Below are 13,726 nucleotides of genomic sequence, written 5' to 3' on the forward strand. Positions count from 1 at the left end.
TATGAACTCCCATTTTTACCCCAACTACAGATTGCAGAATCACATCGGTTACACATACACATTTTTACATAATGCCATACTAGTAACTGTTGTATTCTGCTATCTTTCCTATCCTCTACTATCCCCCCTCCCCCCCATTTCTCTTTTTATCCCGTCTACTGTAATTCGTTTCTCTCCTTGTTTTTTTTCCCCCTTTCCCCTCACAACCTCTTATATGTAGTTTTTTATAACAATGAGAGTCTCTTTCCATTTCCATGCAATTCCCCTTTTCTCTCCCTTTCCCTCCCACCTCGTGTCTCTGTTTAATGTTAATATTTTCTTCCTGCTCTTCCTCCCTACTCTATTCTTAGTTGCTCTCATTATATCAAAGAAGACATCTGGTATTTGTTTTTTAGGGATTGGCTAGCTTCACTAAGCATAATCTGTTCTAGTGCCATCCATTTCCCTGCGAATTCCATGATTTTGTCATTTTTTAATGCAGAATAATACTCCATGGTGTATAAATGCCACATTTTTTTAATCCATTCATCCATTGAAGGGCATCTGGGTTGGTTCCACAGTCTAGCTATTGTGAATTGTGCTGCTGTGAACATCGATGTGGCAGTATCCCTGTAGTACGGTCTTTTAAGGTCTTCAGGGAATAGTCCGAGAAGGGCAATAGCTGGATCAAATGTTGGTTCCATTCCCAGCTTTCCCAGGAATCTCCATACTGCTTTCCAAATTGGTCGAACCAATTTGCAGTCCCACCAGCAATGTACAAGAGTACCCTTTTCCCCACATCCTCGCCAGCACTTGTTGTTTGACTTCTAATGGCTGCCAATCTTACTGGAGTGAGATGGTATCTTAGGGTGGTTTTGATTTGCATTTCTCTGACTGCTAGAGAAGGTGAGCATTTTTTCATGTACTTGTTGATTGATTGTATGTCCTCCTCTGAGAAGTGTCTGTTCAGGTCATTGGCCCATTTGTTGATTGGGTTATTTGTTGTCTTATTGTCTAATTTTTTGAGTTCTTTGTATACTCTGGATATTAGAGCTCTATCTGAAGTGTGAGGGGTAAATATTTGTTCCCATGATGTAGGCTCCCTATTTACTTCTCTTATTGTTTCTCTTGCTGTGAAAAAACTTTTTAGTTTAAGTAAGTCCCATTTGTTGATTCTTGCCATTAACTTTTGTGCTATGGGTGTCCTGTTAAGGAATTTGGAGCCCGACCCCACAATATGTAGATCAGAACCAACTTTTTCTTCTATCATATGCAGAGTCTCTGATTTGATATCCAGGTCCTTGATCCATTTTGAGTTAACTTTTGTGCATGGTGAGAGGAGGGGATTCAGTTTCATTTTGTTGCATATGGATTTCCAGTTTTCCCAACACCATTTGTTGAAGATGCTATCCTTCCTCCATTGCATGCTTTTAGCCCCTTTATCAAATATAAGATAGTTGTAACTTTGTGGATTAGTCTCTGTGTCCTCTATTCTATACCATTGGTCCACCCACCTGTTCTGGTACCAGTACCATGCTGTTTTTGTTACTATTGCTCTGTAATATAGTTTGAAGTCTGGTATTGCTATACCACCTGATTCACACTTCCTGCTTAGAATTGCTTTTGCTATTCTGGGTCTTTTATTTTTCCATATGAATTTCATGATTGCTTTGTCTATTTCTACAAGCAATACCATTGGGATTTTGATTGGCATTGCATTAAACCTATAGAGAACTTTTGGTAATATCGCCATTTTGATGATGTTAGTTCTGCCTATCCATGAACAGGGTATATTTTTCCATCTCCTAAGATCTTCTTCTACTTCTCTTTTTAGAGTTCTGTAGTTTTCATTGTATAAATCTTTTACCTCTTTTGTTAGGTTGATTCCCAAGTATTTTATTTTTTTTGAGGATATCGTGAATGGAGTGTTTTCCCTTATTTCCATTTCAGAAGTTTTGTCGCTGATATACAGAAATGCCTTTGATTTGTGTGTGTTGATTTTATATCCTGCCACTTTGCTGAATTCATTTATTAGTTCTAGTAGTTTTTTTGTAGACCCTTTTGGGTCTTCTAGATATATAATCATGTCATCCGCAAATAGTGATAATTTAAGCTCTTCTTTTCCAATTTTTATGCCTTTAATTTCTTTCGTTTGTCTAATTGCTCTGGCCAGTGTTTCGAGAACTATATTGAATAGAAGTGGTGATAGAGGACATCCCTGCCTTGTTCCAGATTTTAGAGGGAATGCCTTCAATTTTTCTCCATTCAGAATGATGCTAGCCTGGGGCTTAGCATAGATAGCTTTTACAATGTCAAGGTAAGTTCCTGTTATCCCTAGTTTTTCTAATGTTTTGAACATAAAGGGATGCTGTATTTTGTCGAATGCTTTTTCTGCGTCTATCGAGATGATCATATGGTTCTTATTTTTAAGTCTATTGATATGGTGAATAATATTTATTGATTTCCGTATATTGAACCATCCTTGCATCCCAGGGATGAATCCTACTTGATCATGGTGCACAATTTTTTTGATGTGCCTTTGTATCCGATTCGCCAGAATTTTATTGAGGATTTTTGCATCTAGGTTCATCAGAGATATTGGTCTGTAGTTTTCTTTCTTTGATGTGTCTTTGTCTGGCTTCGGAATCAATGTGATGTTGGCCTCATAGAATGAATTTGGAAGAGCTCCCTCTTTTTCTATTTCCTGGAATAACTTGAAAAGTATTGGTATTAATTCTTCTTTAAAGGTTTTGTAAAACTCCGCTGTATACCCATCCGGTCCTGGGCTTTTCTTGGTTGGTAATCTTTTGATTGCTTCTTCAATTTCATCCATTGATATTGGTCTGTTCAAATTGTGTGTGTCCTCCTGACTCAGTCTGGGCAAATCGTATGTCTTAAGGAATTTATCGATGTCTTCAGTATCCTCTATTTTATTGGAGTATAGGTTTTCAAAATAATTTCTAATTGTCTTCTGTATTTCTGTAGCATCTGTTGTGATATTGCCTTTTTCATCCCTTATGTTAGTAATTTGATTTCTCTCTCTTCTTCTCTTTGTTAGCATGGCTAAGGGTCTGTCAATCTTGTTTATTTTTTCAAAGAACCAACTTTTAGTTTTGTTAATTTTTTCAATAGTTTCTTTTGTTTCAATTTCGTTGATTTCCGCTCTGATTTTAATTATTTCTTGCTTTCTGCTACATTTGCTATTGTTTTGCTCTTCCTTTTCTAGGGCTTTGAGATGAAGTGTGAGCTCATTTATTTGTTGGTTTTTCCTTTTTTTGAGGAATGACCTCCAGGCGATGAATTTCCCTCTTAAAACTGCTTTCATTGTGTCCCATAGATTCCGATAGGTTGTGTCTGTATTTTCATTTATCTCTAAGAATTTTTTGATTTCCTCCTTTATGTCTTCTGTAACCCTTTGATCGTTCAGTAACATATTGTTCATTTTCCATGTGATACTGAATTTTCCCTTCCTTCTTTTATCATTGATTTCCAGTTTTATTCCATTATGATCAGATAAAATGCATGGTATTATCTCCACCCCTTTATATTTACTGAGGGTTGCCCTATGGCATAATATATGGTCTATTTTTGAGAAGGATCCATGTGCTGCTGAGAAAAAAGTATATCCTCTTGATGATGGTTGATATATTCTATATATGTCAGTTAAGTCTAGGTTATTGATTGTGGTATTGAGTTCTATAGTTTCTTTATTCAACTTTTGTTTGGAGGATCTGTCCAATGGTCAGAGAGGTGTGTTGAAGTCGCCCATAATTATTGTGTTGTGGTCTATTTGATTCTTGAACTTGAGGAGAATTTGTTTTATGAACTTCACAGCACCATTATTAGGTGCATAAATATTGATAATTGTTATATCTTGTTGTTTAATGGTTCCTTTTAACAGAATATAATGTCCTTCCTTATCACTTTGGATTAATTTAGTCTTGAAGTCGATTTTATTCGATATGAGGATGGCCACACCTGCTTGCTTGCGAGGACCGTGTGCGTGATATATTTTTTCCCAACCTTTCACCTTCAGCCTGTGTATGTCTTTTCCAGTCAGGTGAGTCTCCTGGAGGCAGCATATTGTTGGATTTGTTTTTTTAATCCATGTTACCAGCCTATGTCGCTTTATTGGAGTGTTTAAACCATTAATGTTTAGAGTTACTATTGATATATGGTTTGTTCTTCCAGCCATGTTTGATTATTTATCTCTTTTTTTTTTTCAATTTAGTTTGTTTCTCCATGATTTGCTTTCCCCCCTCTGTCTGTCTTTACTGAGGTACTTCCCACTGTTGGCTTTGGTTATTGTTTTTCATTTCTTCCTCGTGGAGTGTTTTGCTCAAGATGCTTTGCAATGCTGGTTTTCTGGCTGCAAATTCTTTTAGTTTTTGTTTATCGTGAAAGATTTTTATTTCGTTGTCGTACCTGAAGCTTAATTTTGCTGGATACAGGATTCTTGGTTGGCATCCATTGTCTTTCAGTGTTTGGAATACGTTGTTCCAGGATCTTCTTGCTTTCAGCGTCTGTGTTGAAAAATCCGTTGTTAACCTTATTGGTTTACCCCTGAATGTAATCTGTCTCCTTTCTCTTGTAGCTTTTAATATTCTCTCTTTGTTCTGTATATTGGATATCTTCATAACAATGTGTCTTGGCGTTGGTCTACTGTGATTTTGTATGCTCGGTGTCCTGTATGCATCTACAATTTGTATATCTGTTTCCTTTTTTATTTCTGGAAAGTTTTCTGTAATTATTTCATTTAGTAAATTACTCATTCCCCTGGTTTCAATTTCTATCCCTTACTCTATCCCAATGACTCTTAAATTTGGTTTTTTTATATTATCGCATATCTCTTGTATGTTTCTCTCATGATTTTTAACCATCCTATCTGAGTTGGCTAGACTCTTTTCAAGTTGGTATATTTTGTCTTCATTATCAGATGTTCTGGCTTCTAGTTGCTCCACTCTATTAGTGATACTCTCATATGAGATTTTAATTTGGTTTATAATTTCCTTCATTTCTAAGATTACTGTTTGATTCTTTTTTATAGTCTCTATCTCCTGATATAGATGCTTAACTTCTTCTTTTATCATTTTATGTAATTCCTTCTCAATGTGTTCTTTCGCTGCTTGAATTTGCTGTCTTGTGTCCTCTTTAAGGTTCCATTCCATCTGTCTAAGGTGTTCCCTGAGTTCTTTATATGACCACTTTTCTGATGACTCTATGTCGTTCTGAATATTTGGGCTGTCCTGTGTTGTTTGTACTCCTTTTCTTCCTTGCTTTTTCATACTGCTCATTTTGCTTTTTGTTCTGTTTGACTGTTGAGTTACTGTCTACTCCTATAAATTTATTTGATGCTTGGGAGGAAAGGTATTAGCAGGGAAGGGAAAAAATCACCAAAGAGAATGAGAGTAACCAGGTAGAATTCAAGGAAGGGGGAATAAGAGAATTGAAAAGAAATGGAAAGACAGAGGAAGAGAAGAAAGAGAAAGAAAAAATTGAAGATTTAAAAGAATTAAAAAAAATAACATAGTAATAATAGAGATGAGGATTAAAATTAAAAAATAATATAAAATAAAATAAAATGAATTTTAAAAACACTTTTTTTTAAAAAAACAGCAACAACAACAACAACAACAACAAAAACCCAACCACAACATCCACAAAAAAAAAGAAAAAAAAAAATTAATAAATGCAGTCTTAGAGTCCGATTCACTATTCTTCCATTAGGTGAAGCTGTGCCCACCAGGCTAAGCTTCTCTTCTTAGTAGGCGGGAGCCTGTCACTGTGCAGCAGCTTTTCCTCCCGGACTGGGCGGGTCTGCTCACCGGTAATGCTCACCACAATACTGGCTACACGCCAGGTCTGCTGCTCCTGTGTGCCCTGTTTTCATGGCCACCTGGGCACGCTCTCCCTGTTTGCCATTCCCTGGAATCCTAAGTTTGTAGGGCTTGGGGTTGAGGACCCGCGGTGAATTTGCTTGCCCTCTGGTAGTCACGCCCCCAGAAACTGGTGCAAGAGACCTCAGATGTTACCTCTGGTGGGAGCCGTAGCTGGGAGTTCCATGCGGTGGGTCCCGCGCCACTCCTGATTCCCCCGTGCGGGCAGGGCTGTTCGAAGTGCCCAGTGGTCGGGACTATTTGTCCGTTTGCCGTGTGGTCGGGGCCCTTTGCAGAGCCCAGTGGGCAGGAGTTGTTCACAGGAGCGGGGTGGGGGTGGGGGTTGGGGGTCGTGTGGTTTGCAGCTCTGAACCGGCTGGGGGTGGGATGGGGGGGTGGGGGTGTTGTTTGTAGCGTCAAACCGCCAGAGGCAGTTCACAGACTCAGGCCTGCGGGGGCCCAGTCCGCCACGGCCGTTCGTACGTTTGCTGCAGTTCACTGCAGTTCGGCCGCGGCCGGCGGGATTGTGTCCCTGATCCGCGTTGCATAGATTCACTCGCCTGAGACAAACTGACTCCTCCCACAGACTTACTAGTTATCAGCAGGTCTCCTTTCAATGGAATATTGTTAGAAGTTCCTCAGCAGGTCCCATGCAACTGTATTTATGTGTCTCTCTGATCCCGTTACTGCGGAGGTACAGAAAATGCTGCCTGCTCGCCGGCCGCCATGTTGGAACCCTCCAGTGTACCTGCTTTTATCTTCAATTCTGGAAGTCTCGATGGAAGGGTTTTTTACCCCCTTATTCTTGTCATGCTAAGAGTTGCATATTTTCTGGCAAAAAGTTCATTACTGGCTAGGAGTGCACAAGAAATCCTTTACCAGAGAATTAAGTAAGCAGAAGTGTGTCAAAACAAATATTCTAGTTTGAAAATATAGTCCTGCAGGAGGGGCGGGGATGTGTGGGTAGTGGAGGAGGCCAGGGCATGTTCTAAGATTGAGTATTTATTTCATAAGAATTCTGTGTTCTGAAGGACTGTTGTTTGTAGGAACTCTGGAGGAATCAGGATTGTGCTGCATTAAATGTACTGATGAGCACGGATAGTTTTTCTGGGATTTGGGGTTTGCTCTTGTGTTTAGTGTGCAGCTCATATGATGACAGCCTTTACTATGAGCGAAACATTTTGATAACAAATAGCCTTTTAAATTTAATTCAAGAGGCATTTAACAAAACTTTTGTTTACATGGAAAAACTCTGAGGCTTGAGAATATTAAACACACATAAACAAACATGCACATAAACACCAGTCCACTTCATAAGCATTTATTTGGCTAGGAAATGCCAAATTTATGTAACTCCAATCTTAAAAGTATTTGTTGATTGATTCTAAAAAGCAAAACCTTGTTTTTCCTTCTAACTTTTCCTTCTACCTTTTCCTTGTTACTTTAAAAAAATCATCATATAAATGAATAAGAGCATAGACTGGGTAAATAGAAATTTTGTATACTTCCTTGCTATATAGTTGCTCAAAACAACTACTAGAGAAGTCACTTTTCAAATTGGAGAAACATTTTTTTAAGTTAGCTGACATTTTCTTTTTTTTTTTTTTTTGTCAGTACCCACTGGGATGGGTGTGGGCGCTAACCATGTTAAGTAAGTTCAAGATAAAAGTTATTGCTTGCAGAAATGGACTTGAGTTCTTCTACAGGATTTCCTGACTGTATATTTACCTGCAGCTGACATTATTTTCTGAGAGAATTTTTAAAATAAAATATACTGCCTTGTAATATTGCAATAAGTGATCACACATGATAGAATGTATAGATAAAAATAAGCCCTCAAAATAATATTAATAAAATACAGACCCTTCATTCTTTTCTCCTTTTGGCAGATTTTAGGTCTGTTGCCATAAGCAGTTCAAGGAACACATGCTTGCATCCAGAGCACTGGGAGGAAGTCTGCCTGCACTTTGATTCCCTGATTTGATACATGTTAGTTACTGGAAGAAAGATGAATTAATGTAAATTTCTTTAGTTTTAGTAACTCAGAAGAGTAAAAAATTGTTGAGGGCTTGAAAAGATCATGGTGCACCATTGGAATTTGACTTTAGTAAATGTAACATTTGTTTTCTAAAGAATTATAACAACATACTTAAATTCCAGAACAGTAAGCAAAATAGCTTAAGTTCACTGACTTGAAAAAACATTCTTTTATACTGCACGGTTCTAAAATAAATACTTAAAAGAAACAGAGAACAAGCCATTCTATCTTGGATTTCATTTTCCTTCAGATAGAACAGCTAGAACAAACATTCTTGCTAGTTAACATTGCCTGTGTTTTTATGAAGTTAATAACTGACCTGTCAATCACGCCCTATATAAATATGGTAGTTTAATGCTTTCTGTTTTAGAAGCACTTTTATTTACAAGAGCTGCCAGCCAAGATTTCCAAAGGACTCCATGGGCTTTTTGCTTTGATCTGTTTTGAGGGCTGGTCTCTTTATACCTGTTGGTTTGCTCTTTATGATACCTTTGTGTAATCAGGTATGGGGAGAGCAGATGTGCAGAATAAACACATCTTAAGGAAACCAAAGCTCAAGAAAAATCATGTAATTATGAACCAACAGCTCTAGAAAAGAGAGAGAGAATATTTTCTTAAATCAACTTAGTTGCTATTATGAGAAGAGAACAGATGTCATGATATTCACCCCAGAGAAGCCTCAGCTTTTCTTTTAAATCTCAGCTTCTAATGGATGGAGGTTGTGTGTGTGTCCCTTACCCCTTAAATTTGTAACTTGCCGAGATGTTGCAGCTCTTCTCAGTTGTCTTTTACCTTTGACCTTTTTTCATTTCCCTAGGAAATGTTTACCACATGTCTCTATCCAAATAATCATTGCTCAGTGGGAATCATTACCTTTGAATTTTGAACTGGAAATGCCTTTTAATGTTTAAGGGAGGTTTCAAAACAGGAGAGCTTTGGATTAGTTGTTTTAAGATTTTGATTTTTGACTTCCCCAGCACTTGAGGGTATTGAATGCTTGATTCAATTTTTTTTTTAATCCTTCAGAATGCCATACATATTAGTCAGTGAATGAAAGAATGATGGAAATAAAGAGAAACCAGAGTTCTTGGTTCCAGAATAACATATTCACCTTTCAATTAATTGTAGCCCTAACAATTCCTATGCATTATATTCACATATTACTTTTCTTTAGGAATCTGAATGTTTGGACATGTTAATTTGATTATTTTAGTTTGATTAAAACAGTTTCCCTTACTTTTTTTTTAAACTAGGAATTTTATCATCACTTAACTGAGCTTTAGGAGGAAACGAGATTTCCAGGCATTCAGAGCTCCACTACTTTGGGAGGTTCTCTTTATGCATTTTGTGTTGATTTCACTGACATTTTTTGGTCAGCACTTTTATCCTTTTGTAATACTGGCATCAATTTTAGATTTCCTGTGGAAGTAAAAAGCAGGTTTTTTATTAATCAGTTTTCTCCCTTCTTGCTCAGAAAACTTTCAAACTCTAGTCTTTTAACAGTTATTGCATTTTATTTTATTTCTAGTTCATATTTTTTAAATACTGGTATCTCTAGGATAACAAAGTATAAAATGCAGCCCCAAATACCCTTGGTTCAGCAGCTTTCCTCAGATAATCACTTGCCAGAGTCAAAGTATTTGGTGAATGTAGAGGTATGTTAAAGCCAGGTTTTAAACTCTTGTTTCCTCTGAAAAGCCTTTGGGGTCAAAGGTGGGAAAGCTCTGAGGTTGCCTGGAGCCAGTGCACAGGAGCGCAGTCTTAGTTGTGCTGCCTGCATTGAGGCAGAAGGGTATATAAAACTCTAAAGGGTATAAAACTGCCAAAATTATGGTTTAGCATCTTTGGGCCTTTGGTTGCAGAGCCCTTTGTCAGAAATGGTTATTGTAGGACAGTCAGAGATCAGGCCAGAGAAGCAAATTAGGAGTAAACTAGGGCGGGACATGCTACAGACAACAGGGAAGAAACTGCCTCTACAATGCACCCAGGGACACTCCTGAAGTCGCATGGGTCCACTTAGTTGGCAGATTAGCTGAGAGTCCCCTCCAGTGTTTTTCTTTTGCATTCATCCAAGGTTCAAACCTATAATTAAATTTTCTGAACAAAGACCCTATTAACCCACACCATCCAGACTGATGACTAACAGCTCTTCCTTCCAGGTACATAAAGAAACCTGTAATGCTTAAAGGAAAATAAAGACCCTAGTCAGGTTTGTGGGGGAGGGTGAAGTGATGGAGTAGGTGTAGGAGGATTAGATTTGCCTTTCAGAAGTCATTTTTTAGTGCTGTTTAAAATGGATCTTTCAGTAGTTATAGCTCTTATTCAGATATGTATGATTTACTGCATGATCTAAAACTTAGTCACAGTGATGTGACTTTATTTAAATATCTATGAAAATATGTTGGTTTTTCAACTTTTAACACATTAAAAAAAATTTGCTCTACTTCTTTTGTGTGGACAGTGTAGACTTACATGAAACTGTTTAGGGAAGACCCAAACACAGTTCATTGTGATACTTCTGGGCCACATCATCAAGTGTCTTACCAGTAATTGGAAATAATTCATTAGTTTGGAGTTTGAGGTCTCCACAGTCTGGCCTGCTCTACACCAGAGCCTTTTGCTGTAGCCTTCCCCACCATGGCTGCCTTACACATCTCTGCCTTAGCAGTGTGTCAATCTCTTCCTTCTCCACACATTCTCTTCTTCCTCCTTCAGCCTCGCATGGCCCAGGGAGAGGTGATTCCCATCTGTCCTTCAAGACTGAAGGGCACCTAGAACAGTGTAGGGCTCTTCTCTGCTTTTCTCAGTCTGCACACATCCTGGTGAGTCCCACTCCTTGTGAAACCAGCCTTGCTGAGCGTCCCTCTTTGGGCTCTCCCCAATTGATTTGGCCTCCAGAGCAACAATCTACCACTTCTCTGGCTCTTAGAATGCCAGCCTTTCAATCTGGTTTGCATTTTTTTTGTTTTTCCATTCATTTCTGTCTTATTTTTTAAACTTGATTTAAAGTTCCTTAAGGCCTAGAATTATGTCTTTCTTATATGTGTGACTATGCTTCAGAGCACTTAGCATAGTACATAATACTGGCTTGTCAGTTGGTTGATGGATTGGTGCGTGTCTCAGTCCCAAGGCTTGATGTATTTGCTGTCTGTAAAGATAGTGAGCTATTTTCAGAACCACGGGTACCTTTGTACCAGGTTTATTTTTTGGCTTTGAACTTGGTAGTGGAGATGTTAGGCCCCAGTTCTGCCCAGAAAATCTGTTTTCCAAATTTTTGCATGAACAGAATGGTGTTACAGTCACATCCTGGAGCAGTTTCACCTGGGCACTGCCAACTCTTACTTATGCTGACTGGCTGACCTGTGTTGAGTGTTCCTCAGATCTTATTTCAGCTTTCTGGGTTATTTTTATTTTTAATTAAAGGAAAGCTTATTTCTAAGACTTTCTTGGACCAAAGGCAAGTGAATATTCATTAAATGTTTACTTTCTTGACTTTAATTTACTTCAGCAGGTGATAACTTAGGTAGGATTAGGCCTTGACAGTGATATGACAGGGTCCTTGTTCATGGTAGTTATTGACTTTTCCAGTATTAACCTTTTATATATAGCACGAAGCCAGCATTCTGGTGTCCAAACCATATAAGGAACTGGCTTTCTTTTAATTTTGTGTTTTGAGTTTGAGGAAGATGCACAGTATGCCAAGTTGGGACTTTCGAGACTTCAGTGCTTAACTCATTTGATCTGAAAATTACTGGTAAAATTATGACTTTTGCCAACTGTAAAACCAACTCTAAGTAGTGAATGGCCTGGTATGACTAACACAACATGCTTTAGGCCTCTGAAAGCTTAGACCAGACTCTGAGAAGAGGTTTTCATAGGCCATACAGTAGACAATACTTCACATTCACATAGCATCTTTTCACACTGCTGTATTTATTCATTCAGTAAGTATTTTTTGAGCACTGGCTAGGAGCGAGGCATTGTCCTAGGTTCCTGGGATATAATGATGAGCAATCACCAAATATTCTACTTCTTTGCTATTATTTTGACGTTAATTTCTAGTCTGCTTCCTCTTACTAGAATGTCATCAGCTCCATGGGGAGGAGTTCTTTGTCTTATTCCCTGTTGTATCTCAAGCACCAAGGGCCGGGTCTGACAGAGCAGAAGCTCAGTATTTGTCAAATGTATGAATGAAGGTCTTCAAGGAAGGATTTAAGTGTTGCCATGAGAGCATGTGGGAATGTATGTTAGAGCACATGGGAATGGTCTGGGGCATCAAGGAAAACACCCAGAGAAAGAAGTAGATAATGGCAGAGAGGAAGGCCAGGAAATGTTTGCCTGGGAGAGAGTGAAGGTGGGGGTGACCGCTTCTGTGTAAAAGCCTGGGGATGAGGTGTGCACAATGCAAGGAGGGACAGCCCAAGGTGAACAGAAGACCTTGTTAGCCAGCTGAGAGCAAAGAAAGTATTTCAAAGCACAGGTATAACAGGATTAGCTTTGTTTAGTATAATAATTTAGACAGCTGCATGGATGATACACTGTAGCTGGATGAGAAGTAAAAGTTGAAGACTGGGGACATCCATTTGTTTACTTGGATGGTTTTGTGTGTTAGAACAGTATTGAGTAAGATACCCAGATTTTGAAATTTTGTGCATCAGTATTTTTTTTTTAATTTTGAAGATCAACATAGAGAATCTTTTTTCTTTTTGCTTCTCAGACTTAATACTTTCAATTGTCATAACTTCAGTTTCATTGATCTTTCTTCCTCCTATTCAAATATGTCTTTGAATCCCTGTAATGTATTTTTCATTTTGGTTACTATAACTTAGTTAATATTTCCATTTTGTTAGTGTATCATTTTCTTGTCTTTGCTCATGTCTTCCTTTAATTCTTGGAGCATCTTCTTATTTTTTGAGCCACATTCCCAGTCCTTTTAAGATTTTTTTAAAATTTATTTATTTTCTTTAGGTATATATGACAGCAGAATGCATTTTGATTGTATAGAATGCATTGTACACAATTGCAGCACAACTCTCAGTTTTTTGATTGTACATGATATATTGTCATATCATATATATATATATATATATATATATATGTATTCACATCATATATATATACATGATGTATTGTCACATGTACCTAGGATAATAAAGTCCATCCCATTCTACCATCTTTCCCACCCCCATATTTCCTTCTCACCCTCCCTTCCCTTTTCTTTACCCAGAGTTTCTCCATTTTTACATACCCCCATATGGATCAGCATCCACTTATCAGAGAGTAGATTTAGCCTTTGATTTTTTGAGGATTGGCTTAATTCGCTTAGCAGGCTAAACTGATTCTTTGAGCATCTTTTTAAATTTTTTTTTTTTTGTAGTTGTAGATGGATAGAATGCCTTTATTTATTTTTATGTGGTGCTTAGGATCGAAGCCAGTGCCTCACACATGCTAGGCAAGTAGTCTGCCTGTGAGCTACAGTTCCAGCCCTTCTTTGAGTATCTTTAAGTCAGTTGTTTTAAGGTTTTTCTAGCAAACCCACCATCTATATGGTCTTTCTCAGGGAAAGTTTCTGTTGTGATGATGTTGTTTTCCTTTGAATGGGCCACACTCTCCTGTTTCTTGGGATTTTTCTTTTTTTTTTTTTAAATCTGGACATTTAAATCTAATATTGTAGCTCTAGAAATCAGATTCTATCTCTTCTCCAGAATGTGTTGATTTTTTTTTTATTGTTGCTGTGCTGGAGATTAGCCTGAAGTATAAGTTTAAGTTCTTTTCAGTTCTTTTTCAACCTGCACCTTTTATTGGATGTGTGTGGTGACTTTCTAAATTTCCT

At 37.8% G+C, this 13,726-nt stretch overlaps 1 protein-coding gene across 1 annotated transcript in view; it reads left to right on the forward strand.

The window, feature by feature from the left end:
- The window catches only part of LOC144372805 (transport and Golgi organization protein 1 homolog), a 173,988-nt gene that overhangs the window by 30,594 nt on the left and 129,668 nt on the right, over positions 1-13,726 (forward strand). The window lies entirely within an intron of this gene.

The sequence above is a fragment of the Ictidomys tridecemlineatus genome, unplaced genomic scaffold (genome assembly GCF_052094955.1).
Source record: "Ictidomys tridecemlineatus isolate mIctTri1 unplaced genomic scaffold, mIctTri1.hap1 Scaffold_164, whole genome shotgun sequence".
In the NCBI taxonomy this organism is placed as follows: Eukaryota; Metazoa; Chordata; class Mammalia; order Rodentia; family Sciuridae; genus Ictidomys; species Ictidomys tridecemlineatus.